This window comes from Bubalus bubalis, chromosome 21 (assembly GCF_019923935.1).
Source record: "Bubalus bubalis isolate 160015118507 breed Murrah chromosome 21, NDDB_SH_1, whole genome shotgun sequence".
In the NCBI taxonomy this organism is placed as follows: Eukaryota; Metazoa; Chordata; class Mammalia; order Artiodactyla; family Bovidae; genus Bubalus; species Bubalus bubalis.
In genome coordinates this window covers 49,156,858-49,169,276 of record NC_059177.1, presented here as the reverse complement: position 1 = coordinate 49,169,276, position 12,419 = coordinate 49,156,858, and the positions used below count along the sequence as shown (strand labels likewise).

The 12,419-nt window shown below is 44.6% G+C and overlaps 1 protein-coding gene across 2 annotated transcripts in view; it reads left to right on the top strand.

Moving 5' to 3' along the window:
- The first annotated feature begins 7,734 nt into the window (after positions 1–7,734).
- The window catches only part of RAD54L2 (RAD54 like 2), a 90,760-nt gene continuing 86,075 nt past the window's right edge, over positions 7,735–12,419 (top strand). For both annotated transcript variants that reach the window (XM_006044997.4, XM_044933905.2), the window contains exon 1: positions 7,735–7,979. The gene's annotated coding sequence lies outside the window, so the exon portion shown is untranslated. The remainder of the gene's footprint in view (positions 7,980–12,419) is intronic.

Below are 12,419 nucleotides of genomic sequence, written 5' to 3'. Positions count from 1 at the left end.
ATCTTTGTTGCTGCACTGAGTGCAGGCTTTCTCCAGTTGTGGTGAGAAGGGGTTTCTCTTGCTCTGAAGCACAGGCTGTAGGTGCGGGGACTAAATGGTTGCAGCATGCAGGCTCGGTAGCTGCAGTTCATAGACTTAGTTGCCCCATGACATGTGGGATCTTCTTCCTGGAACAGGGATTGAGCCTGTTTCCCCTGCACTGGCAGGTGGATTCTTAACCACTGGACCACCAGGAAAGCTCCAGCACTTATTAGAATTTTAAATTATTTTGTAATATTTGTCTCCCCTGTTTAGAAGCTAAGCTATGTTATGGCAGAGGCCTGTATTCTCTTACTCAGTGCTGGATTAGCATCTGAAATATAGTTTGGGGACAACAAATATCTGAACAGCCACATGGGACAGGTTTTTATTAGTTTTACTTTACATATCAGAATACGCCAAGCTCAACTTTGAGTATAGTTCTTCATTCACTTCAGTGCATGACTATAAGAGTGGCCTGTACTCAAATTCCACCCCTTTCTTATGTCCCAGCTTCAGTCTTTCCATCTTTGAAGTGGGGTGATACTTATACATACCTCACAATGTCGATATGAGGATCAAATGCATTAATAGCTGTAAAATCTTACACTAAGGGTTGGCACATCTTATTGGTATTCCCCAGCATCCAGCATGGTGCTGGTACAAGGTAGAAGGTGAAGGTGAAGTCGCTCAGTCTGCGACCCGGTGGACTGTAGCCTACCAGACTTCTCGATCCATGGGATTCTCCAGGCAAGAGTACTGGAGTGGTTTACCATTTCCTTCTCCAGGGGATCTTCCCGACCCAGGGATCGAACCCAAGTCTCCCACATTGGAGGCAGATGCTTTAACCTCTGAGCCACCATAGTTTCTGAATGGGGAATTTTATGGTACAGCAGTTTTACCAAGTCTTCAATAAACATCGGAGTGGATTTTTTTTCAAGAATCCTAGAGATTATAATGTAGTATGAGAAGCCACATATAAGGGAAAAGTTAAAAAAAAACTCAATAGGCTGGCTGTTGAAGAAAGAGAAACAACTATCACCTTGGAACCTGGTTCAGAACGATCATGTGTTTGGCATCCAGATGTGGGAGTGGGTTGGAAATGTGGCTGGTGGGAAAAGGACTGAGCTGGCTTTCATGGAAAGAAGAGGTGAAGCAGGTGAAAAGAAGAGGGTGTTTCTCCAGGTGTGAAATCACAGTGATGAAGGCCTAGTTCTAGTTTTTTATTACAAGTCACTGTTAATCCCAGCAGGAAGACCCCAGATTTTTCAACCTAACTTGAAGGCAGAGCAATCAATAGGCAGCTATGTGAATCCCACTCTAGAGATTCCTCCTTCCTCCCTAATATAACCCATTTTCTTATAGGTGAACTGGCAGGGCAGGCACATAGCATGATCACCAAAGGTGGCTGTAAGGGCATAACATCATCCAGCTTGTCAGGGAAGCTCCCAGAGGGCAAGGAAGCAGTGATGTCACAGAAGGGCAATGGGAATCTTCAGGGAGAGAACGAGAGGGGGTTCCATCACCAGGGAAGCCAGCCTTGACCCTTGCTGCTCAACCTCAGTGACAGAGGAGGCAAGTAAGTATGGGTGTATTTTTTTTTTTTTTGGCTGTGCTGTTTCAGTTGTGGTATCCAGGATCTTTAGTTTGATGCGAACTCCTAGCTGTGGCATGTGGGATCCAGTTCCCCATCCAGGGATCCAAGCTGGACCCCTTGCATTGGCAGCATAGAGTCCCAGGCACTGGACCACCAGGGAAGTCCCAGTTTGAGTATCTTTGATGCTTGTATATTAGGTCTTTTGGGAGAGGGGAGGGAGATTATAAGACTTCTTTCTTAAGTTTCTGCCCCACTTCCCTGGTCCCTTTTTCCTCTGTTTGGTCATTTTTAGGGCTCTCACCTAAACCTACTTCAACACTTGAGACCAAATCTGCTTTATTTATCACACAGGGAGTCCAAGCTAAGAGGCCAACTGGAGAAAATGTAAGGCATGGATCAGGGAGGGGTTGGAGTGGTGATGTGACCCCGGGATTCAGAGAAAAGTGAACCAGCTTTTGAGACATCCTTTAAGATCATAGTATGAAGTCTCCTTACTTGAATGAGTGGTGAACCTCTAGAGGTTTTGAGAATGCTGCTCTCTGCTTAGAATCCTGCTATTTTCAGCTGGTTATGAAAATGTCTTTAGGCAGATGAGCCCTTTCCTTCCAGAGGATAATTTAAATGGAAATCCATGTGTATATATGTATGACACAGTGACAAATTTTAATATAGGTGAGTCTCAGTGAACTCCGGGAGTTGGTGATGGACAGGGAGGCCTGGCGTGCTGCGTTTCATGGGGTCGCAAAGAGTCGGACACGACTGAGCGACTGATCTGATCTGATCTGATCAGGTAACTAATATCAGATCTTTTCTGGAAAGTCTCTTCAGGCAAGAGAGAAGGGTATCAAGGTAAAATTTCCTGAGTCTCAGAAATCAAGGGGTGAGGCGAGAATGGAAACTTTGAGGCCATGTGACAGCTATGATACTTTTGGAGCACCTTCTGCAGATCTAAATTCCCATCAGTAGTTTGGGAACATGAACTCCCAGGTTGGTAGGTGCCCAATATGCTACTAGAGATCAGTGGAGAAATAACTCCAGAAAGAATAAAGAGACAGAGCCAAAGCAAAAACAACACCCAGTTGTGGATGTGACTGCTGATGGAAGCAAGGGCTGATGCTGTAAAGAGCAATATTGCATAGGAACGTGGAATCACGTTCATGAATCAAGGAATATTGGACGTGGTCAAACAGGAGATGGAAAGAATGAACGTCGACATTTTAGGAATCAGCGAATTAAAATGGACTGGAATGGGTGAATTTAACTCAGATGACCATTGTATCTACTACTGTGGGCAAGAATCCCTTAGAAGAAATGGAGTAGCCATCATAGTCAATAAGAGTCCGACATGCAGTACTTGGATGCAATCTCAAAAACAACAGAATGATCTCTGTTCATTTCCAAGGCAAACCATTCAATATCACGGTTATCCAAGTCTATGTCCCGACCAGTAATGCTGAAGAAGCTGAAGTTGAATGGTTCTATGAAGACATTACAAGATGTCTTTTTCATTACAGTGGACTGGAATGCAAAAGTAGGAAGTAAAGAAACACCTGAAGTAACAGGCAAATTTGGCCTTGGAGTACAGAATGAAGCAGGACAAAGGCTAATAGAGTTTTGCCAAGAGAAGGCGCTGGTCATAGGAAACACTCTCTTCCAACAACACAAGAGAAGACATGGACATCACCAGATGGTCAACACCGAAATCAGATTGATTATATTCTTTGCAACCGAAGATGGAGAAGCTCTATACAGTCAGCAAAAACAAGACCAGGAGCTGACTGTGGCCCAGATCATGAACTCCTTATTGCCAAATTCAGACTTAAATTGAAGAACATAGGGATCATTCAGGTATGACCTAAGTCAAATCCCTAACAAATTATACAGTACAAGTGAGAAATAGATTTAAGGGACTAGATCTGACAGAGTGCCTGAAGAACTATGGACAGAGGCTCGTGACATTGTACAGGAGACAGGGAGCAAGACCATCCTCAAGAAAAAGAAATGCAAAAAAGCAAAATGGTTGTCTGAGGAGGCCTTAAAACAGCTGTGAAAAGAAGAGATACAAAAAGCAAAGGAGAAAGGGAAAGATATATCCATTTGAATGCAGAGTTCCAAAGAATAGCAAGGAGAGATAAGAAAGCCTTCCTCAGTGATCAGTGCAAAGAAATAAAAGGAAAACAATAGAATGGGAAAGACTAAAGATCTCTTCAAGAAGATTAGAGATACCAAGGGAACATTTCATGCAAGATGGGCTCAATAAAGGACAGAAATGGTATGGACCTAACAGAAGCAGAAGATATTAAGAAGAGGTGGCAAGAATACACAGAACAACTGTACAAAAAAGATCTCCACGACCCAGATAATCACGATGGTGTGATCACTCACCTAGAGCCAGACGTCCTGGAATGTGAAGTCAAGTGGGCCTTAAAGCATCACTATAAACAGAGCTAGTGGAGATGATGGAATTCCAGTTGAGCTATTTCAAATCCTGGAAGATGATGCTGTGAAAGTGCTGTACTCAGTATGCCAGTAAATTTGGAAAACTCAGCAGTGGCCACAGGACTGGAAAAGGTCAGTTTTCATTCCAATCCCAAAGAAAGGCAATGCCAAAGAATGCTCGGACTACCACACAATTGCACTCATCTCACACGCTAGTAAAGTAATGCTCAAAATTCTCCAAGCCAGGCTTCAACAATACGTGAACTGTGAAATTCCAGACGTTCAAGCTGGATTTAGAAAAGGCAGAGAAACCAGAGATCAAATTGCCAACATCCACTGGATCATGGAAAAAGCAAGAGAGTTTCAGAAAAACATCCATTTCTGCTTTATTGACTATGCCAAAGCTTTGAAACTGTGTGGATCACAAGAAACTGTGGAAAATTCTGAAAGAGATGGGAAAACCAGACCACATGACCTGCCTCTTGAGAAATCTGTATGCAGGTCAGGAAGCAACAGTTAGAACTGGACATGGAACAACAGACTGGTTCCAAATAGGAAAAGGAGTACGTCAAGACTGTATATTGTCACGGTGCTTATTTAACATATGCAGAGTACACCATGAGAAATGCTGGGCTGGATGAAGCACAAACTGGAATCAAGATTGCTGGGAGAAATATCAATAACCTTAGATATGCAGATAGCACCACCCTTAGGACAGAAAGTGAAGAAGAACTAAAGAGCCTCTTGATGAAAGTGAAAGTGGAGAGTGAAAAAGTTGGTTTAAAGCTCAACATTCAGAAAACAAAGATCATGGCATCCAGTCCCATCACTTCATGGCAAATAGATGTAGAAACAGTGGAAATGGTGGCAGACTTTATTTTTTTGGGCTCCAAAATCACTTCAGATGGTGACTGCAGCCATGAAATTAAGATGCTTGCTTCTTGGAAGAAAAGTTATGACCAACCTAGACAGCATATTGAAAAGCAGAGACGTTACTTTGCCATCAAAAGTCCGTCTAGTCAAGGCTATGTTTTTTCCAGTAGTCATGTATGGATGTGAGAGTTGGACTGTGAAGAAAGCTGAGCACCAAAGAATTGATGCTTTTGAACTGTGGTGTTGGAGAAGACTCTTGAGAGTCCCTTGGACTGCAAGGAGATCCAACCAGTCCATCCTAAAGGAAATCAGTCCTGAATATTCATCAGAAGGACTGATGTTGAAGTTGAAACTCCAATACTTTGTCCACCTGATGCGAAGAGCTGACTCATTGGAAAAGACCCTGATGCTGGGAAAGATTGAGGGCTGGAGGAGAGGGGAAGACAGAGGATGAGATGGTTGGATGGCATCACCAACTCAATGGACATGAGTTTGAGTAAACTCCAGGAGTTGGTGATTTACAGGGAGGCCTGGCATGTTGCAGTCCATGGGGTCGCAAAGAGTCAGACAGGATTTAGTGACTAAACAACAGAGGTGTGAAGGCCTAGAAGAAAAAGGAAGAGGGAAGGAGAAAGGGTTTTTTAATTGTCTTGATTTTTGGCAGAAAACAAAGCCCACTTTCTGAATTTTTTCATCATTTCGTCAATATTCATTTCTTGAAAGAGGGAGAAGGAAGGGAATCTGGGCCTGTTGTGTAGCTGACACAGTTCACTCTTCCCCTTAACTGGAGCCCTATGGCAATAATTCCCAACTTGAGGGAAGAGAACCTGAATCTTTAACTTCCCTCTCAGTATCAGTGATCAGGAAAGCCCTTTCTTGTCCCTGCTTTTTTTCCAGCTTCAGTCAACAGGAAACCGGTCAGGAGGGGGAAAACCTAATTAGATCAGATCAGATCAGATCAGTCGCTCAGTTGTGTCCGACTCTTTGCAACCCCATGAATCGCAGCACGCCAGGCCTCCCTGTCCATCACCAACTCCCTGAGTTCACTCAGACTCACGTCCATTGAGTCAGTGATGCCATCCAGCCATCTCATCCTCTGTCATCTCCTTCTCCTCTTGCCCCCAATCCCTCCCAGCATCAGAGTCTTTTCCAATGAGTCAACTCTTCGCATGAGATAGCCAAACTACTGGAGTTTCAGCTTTAGCATCATTCCTTCCAAAGAAATCCCAGGGCTGATCTCCTTCAGAATGGACCAGTTGGATCTCCTTGCAGTCCAAGGGACTCTCAAGAGTCTTCTCCAACACCACAGTTCAAAAGCATCAATTCTTGGGCACTCAGCCTTCTTCCCAGTCCAACTCTCTCATCCATACATGACCACTGGAAAAACCATAGCCTTAACTAGACAAACCTTTGTTGGCAAAGTAATGTCTCTGCTTTTCAATATGCTATCTAGGTTGGTCATAACTTTCCTTCCAAGGAGTAAACGTCTTTTAATCTCATGGCTGCAGTCACCATCTGCAGTGATTTTGCAGCCCAGAAAAATATAATCTCATGGCTGCAGTCACCATCTGCAGTGATTTTGGAGCCCAGAAAAATAAAGTCTGACACTGTTTCCCCATCTATTTCCCATGAAGTGATGGGACCAGATGCCATGATTTTCGTTTTCTGAATGTTGAGCTTTAAGCCAACTTTTTCACTCTCCACTTTCACTTTCATCAAGAGGCTTTTGAGTTCCTCTTCACTTTCTGCCATAAGGGTGGTGTCATCTGTATATCTGAGGTTATTGATATTTCTCCCGGCAATCTTGATTCCAGCTTGTGTTTCTTCCAGTCCAGCGTTTCTCATGATGTACTCTGCATATAAGTTAAATAAGCAGGGTGACAATATACAGCCTTGACGTACTCCTTTTCCTATTTGGAACCAGTCTGTTGTTCCATATCCAGTTCTAACTGTTGCTTCCTGACCTGCATACAGATTTCTCAAGAGGCAGATCAGGTGGTCTGGTATTCCCATCTCTTTCAGAATTTTCCACACTTAATTGTGATCCACACAGTCAAAGGCTTTGGCATAGTCAATAAAGCAGAAATAGATGTTTTTCTGGAACTCTCTTGCTTTTTCCATGATCCAGTGGATGTTGGCAATTTGATCTCTGGTTTCTCTGCCTTTTCTAAATCCAGCTTGAACATCAGGAAGTTCACAGTTCACGTATTGTTGAAGCCTGGCTTGGAGAATTTTGAGCATTACTTTACTAGCGTGTGAGATGAGTGCAATTGTGCGGTAGTTTGAGCATTCTTTGGCATTGCCTTTCTTTGGGATTGGAATGAAAACTGACCTTTTCCAGTCCTGTGGCCACTGCTGAGTTTTACAAGAGTCCTTGAAGTCTTCGCCCAAGCTCTGTAGGAGGCGATAGCAGTAGTAACAATCATCATTGGCAGCGTCAGCAATGACCGAGACCCAGTGTTGAGTCGCACATCTCCGCGCCAGGCACTTGCAACATTTCATATAGTCCTAACAAGCCTCCAAGGTTATCCCCCAGTGAGGAATGAGGAGGAACCGAGACTCACTTGAATCGCTTTCCAACGTGCCTCTCTGATGGCTAGCGGGGTGCAAACACATTCTGTTGGACACACCACTAAAATCATTCTCAGGTTTCCGGCCTGGGATTTCCGTGCTTCATTCACTCCTGAAGAAGTTAGCATAGATGGCTCTGTAGAGGAAGGAGTCTCAATCCATCCGGCGCGGCGGAACAGCGGCTTCCGACAGGCTCTCAGCGGAACTTTCCTATCCGTGGCGCGTGTTCCCGTCCGGGCGGCCGGGCGCGCGGGCCGGGAGGGGGAAGCTTTCTGGCGCGGACCGCCAGCGGAGGCTGAGAGCGCCGCCGCCGGAGAAGACCGACGCTTAGCAGGAGCCAGCCCGTGGCGCCCGGGCCTGGCCGGTTGCCTCCCTTCATCCCCGCTGCCACTGCCGCAGGCACTGCCAAGGCGGGCGCAGCGGAGCGCTCGGCCCCTCGGCCCTACCCGGCCCGGCGCGGCCCGGAGCCGCGGCGCGGGAGGTGAGTGCGGTTGCCGGCCCCCGGACTCCCTGCTCGGGCCGCCGGGACCCGCAACAATGGGGGCCGAGTGGAGAGGCGGCCCGGGCCCCTGGCGCTCAGCGGCCTGGGGCAGCAAGCCGGTCCTAGTGGCCCAGGCCTTGGGGCTCTGGATCCCACCTGGGAAACTCCGGTGGCTGGAGGCTTGGCGGGGGTCTTGGCCTCCACCTGGGGCCTTATTGGCTTGGTATTTAGGACCTTTGTACCCGGGAAAGGGAGTCTTAGGGACACGGAGACTTAACTGTAGTGGCGTGCGCTCTTAGCGCCTGATGCAGACGGCCTGGAGGCTGGCCACAGCGGGTGGGTTGGGGGGAGGGTGCGTTTGGAATTCTAGGGGGCCTCAGTGTGCCTGCCTGGTCCGTAAGGCGAATCGAGATGCGTCTCTCCTTGCCCTCCTCCCCACTCGCTCAGGTCCGTGAACTTGGCAGACCGGGATCTGGCTGAGGAGAAAAGGGTATTGAATATTTAGCTTCCCTGAGATAACCAGTGATTAGTTCCTGGAAAGGCAAGGAGCTCAGCTGGGCACAGGAGAGTTGAGCGAAGAGATGGATTCTCCAGGGCCCAGCATCCCAAAGTTGAGTGATTCTCAGAAAGGGAACTTGTCACAAGAGTGTCACAGTAAGTCGTGTTGGCTACCTTGGCGTTAGGGTGAAGCCGGAGTTGTGAACTGGAGAGTACAGAGGAGGGTTGGTAGGCCGCTGAGGTTGGAGAATTGGCTTTTTGTGGGTCGTGGTGGTGGCAGCCTGTGAGATAAACAAGGGACCTTTGCAGAGTGGGCTTCCTGATAGAGAATGACCTCTTTCTGCGGGGGAGGGGTGACTCAGATCTATTAGAATTCCTGCCACTCGCTAGTGGATGTGGCTGAGTATGTTGGTGGCTGGGTACTGAGGTAGATGGGGCTGGAAGGGGGCGTCTGGGGGCTGAATTGAGTTTGTTCCTGAATAGTGTGGACCATTCCTTTTTACTGCGAGTCATACTGGTAGCTGTCATTAACCGTGTTTTAAGTAAAAAATTTCCTTGTGGTATTCGGACCCAAAGCATTCCTCTGTTCATTTTTTTTCCCCTTCTTTGTTTTTGAATTGTGACTCATGCTTTCTTTTCAACACTGTGGCTGTTGTTTATAATGATAGACAAACTTAGCATAATATATGTAAATTTTAGGGATTTTCACCCCACTTTTTCTAAATCTAAATTAATTTAAGAGCCTCTTTTCACTGACTTGTGTGTCATTGTTTAACATGTGCAGCTCTAGAAAGGGATGTGAAAACTCTTTAACAGTTTGTCGAAAGTTCATTTTATCCCTAAATCCATGAAACTTCATTTTCTCCTACTGCCATGAAATCATTACATTAAATCTGCTAAATCTTAGTGACTGTCATTTCAACTCTCCCAGGACATTATCTTCACTAGAAGTGTTATCTGTCTGGTCTGTACACTGTGTCTCATCTGTATCATTGAAAGGCAATATGCAAATTCCAGGTAGCTGAGGCCTGCATCTGTTTTATGCACCAGAGTTCTCTGTGGAATATTCTCAAAAGTTGGTGTGTTGTCTGTAGATGAGATATCAAACCTCGTGTGGAAAAAAAAAGAAGTGTCAGAGTCATTGTACTTTCAGAGTTTGTTTAGTGTTAGGAATTGTATTGCCTCTTTGGAGCATAAAGTGAAGTGAGTGAAGTCGCTCAGTCATGTCCAACTCTTAGCGACCCGATGGACTGCAGCCTACCAGGCTCCTCCATCCATGGGATTTTCCAGGCAAGAGTACTGAAGTGGGGTGCCATTGCCTTCTCCGCTTTGGAGCATATTAGAGTATAAATTTTCAGATGAGATGTGAAGTAATTCTATTTGTAGTTTTGCTGATGGTTCTGGGGATTTTTTTTTTTCCCTTAATGTTTAAAAAATCATGTATTTCCCTTGAACTATTCTTTCTCTGTCTTTTTCTCTTTTTTAAGTTTTCTCTTGTAAGTAATTCATTCTTCCATAAACAAATATCTATTGAATTATGCCAGGCCCTGTGTTGGGCACCTCCACCATGGTGATGTTATTCTTGTTTTAATAATAGTAGTTCATATTTTAGAAGGTGTTATAGGTCTGTGAAGGAAGAAATGATTCAGGCATTCAAGCTTTTAATCTGTAAAAGCATTGAGTACAGTTTTTATAAAGTATTGATTTTGACTACTGACAATTGATTATATATTTCCATGGGAGAAGTTCACAATGGTATGGGATTGTTTTGGATTATTTTATTTGCATACACCTGTTAACCTGAAGTATGCCTGTAGACAAACCACAAGGTAAACATTTTGCTGCTGTGTGTATCTTGATGGGCTGTGATTTACAAATACTGTATGTGTGCCTAGGTTCCTTAGGAAGTCATCACATTTCCTTCCCACTGTGGTTTTGAGAGCATGAAGGTGTTGCTTACTGCCTTTGTCTGGTTCACTGTATATAGGCTGGGAGTGTCTGCTGATGGTGGGAGTGCTGTCTCCTAGAACAGGAGGAATAAAATTGAGGTAAGGCTCAGCCTATTTGATATTCCTTGCCTCTTAATTTTTACTTCATAAATTATGTTTGAAAGCTTTTTTGCTGTAATTGTTAATCTCCATTCTGATCTAGTTAAATGAAAGTGTCCTTTGCTCTCTTTTCTGTCTTGCTGCATATGTATTTTGGCCAAAAATAAAAGAAGAGATTTAAAAATCAAGGCATGTGGATAATAAATTCTTTGAAATATGTTTCACTTTCCATCTGAAATAGTCAGTTGATCAAATCAAATAAAAACTGTTTTATTTGTTGCTTTGGAGGCAAACTGATTGCTGAAAAATGTTTTTGACTACCTCTTAGTCAGATGGATCACCTCAGAGACTCTTGGAAAGAAGGTTTAGAGTGTTTGATTTCTTTGGAAAAATTGTGAGGTGTCTAGGATGATGGAAAGCATGGTCTTTGGAGTCATCCCATCTGTACCTCTTGCTTGCTTTTTGACCTGGGTAAGCTTTAACTTCTTTGTGCCTTGTTTTTTAATGTTTTTCAGTCTGTGAAATGGGGCTAAATAAAATAACCTCTGCAGGTTGTAATGAGGACTGGAGCTGAGGGCCCAGTGCTTCGTGGGTGCTCAGTGCTTGCTGTTAGTAGTGGTGAGTGTCTGTCATTATGTACGGGATACTCTTCTCAGTGGTATTAGTGCCATGAGTGTGGCTGGGTGCTGTACATGGTGGAGGGGTTCAGTTTCCTTGTGTAGTGAGAAAGGCAACCTTCTGTCTACACCTGTTGGCACCCTGGTCAGGTGAGAGAATTGTTGAGTCCACACTATAAAGTCCAAGGTCATTCCTGGCACTGGTAGGTTTTTTCCTGGCAGTTTCTGTGGAGAAGCCCGGAGGTAACTGTTTGGCATGTCCTTGTTTTGGGAACAGTGGGCATTCCCAGTGACAAAGTGCTGGGATATGCTAAGCAGCAACATGTTCTGTGTGGCCCCTGATCAGGGTATTTCTCTAGCTAGCTTCTGTTGGCATCAGATACCTGACTTTGGTCTTTTTTGCCTGGAAGGCTCTAGATGCTGGAGCAATTTGTCTAATTTGGGCTAGTTTGATAGAATCTAGCACTCTGTTCAGAAATGTTTTTGATGAACAGAAGGTTCACAGGCTTTGTTATAGAATTGTTCAGTTTATTTTTTCCCCGTGAGAGGGAAAAAAAAAAAGTTGAGAGAAAAATAAGAATGAGCCAGACAGAAATGATTCAAAATAACTGGGCCTAAATCTCTTCCAGTCTTTCTTCATCAATCCCCGTCCATTCAGAGTGGTCTTTAACTCCAGTTAAAAGTAAATAATACGCTTCTGGCCTCGAAATACGGGAATATTTAGATCCTGGTATGTCTCTACTTCAGCATCTCACAAGGACCTTTGTGACCTGGCCTCTTTGATGTCTTACTCTCCGGTCCCTCTTCTGCCACAATTCCTCTGTCACTTTAGGTTCCAGTCACAGCTCCTTGAAGGTCCCAGGATTCTCTCAAGCTATGCTCTTACTAATTTCCACCCCCCATTTTAATAGCTTGTTTGACCCTTAGGCTTAAATTTACTAGGAATGCAGGCCCCACCATCACTTGAAGCCCTTCCTTGATTCTTTCCAGGTTAAGGTGAATGCCTTTCCTTAGTATGGCCATTGCAATCTGTGAAAGCTTCTTTCATAACCTGTGTACTCTTAACTTTGGGTATTTTTGTGTATTTTCTGTGCCTACGTTGTGAACTACTGGAGGGCAGGACCTGGTCTTGTTTAACTTTACATCCCAGTACCTAACCATTTCTGTTACAGAAGTAGCTACTCAGTAAATGTTCAGTGAACAAATGAATGACCTCTGCATGTGAAGTGTCATGAAATTATTCCTTGTGAATCTGTTGATGTGATGAGAGTTCCAGT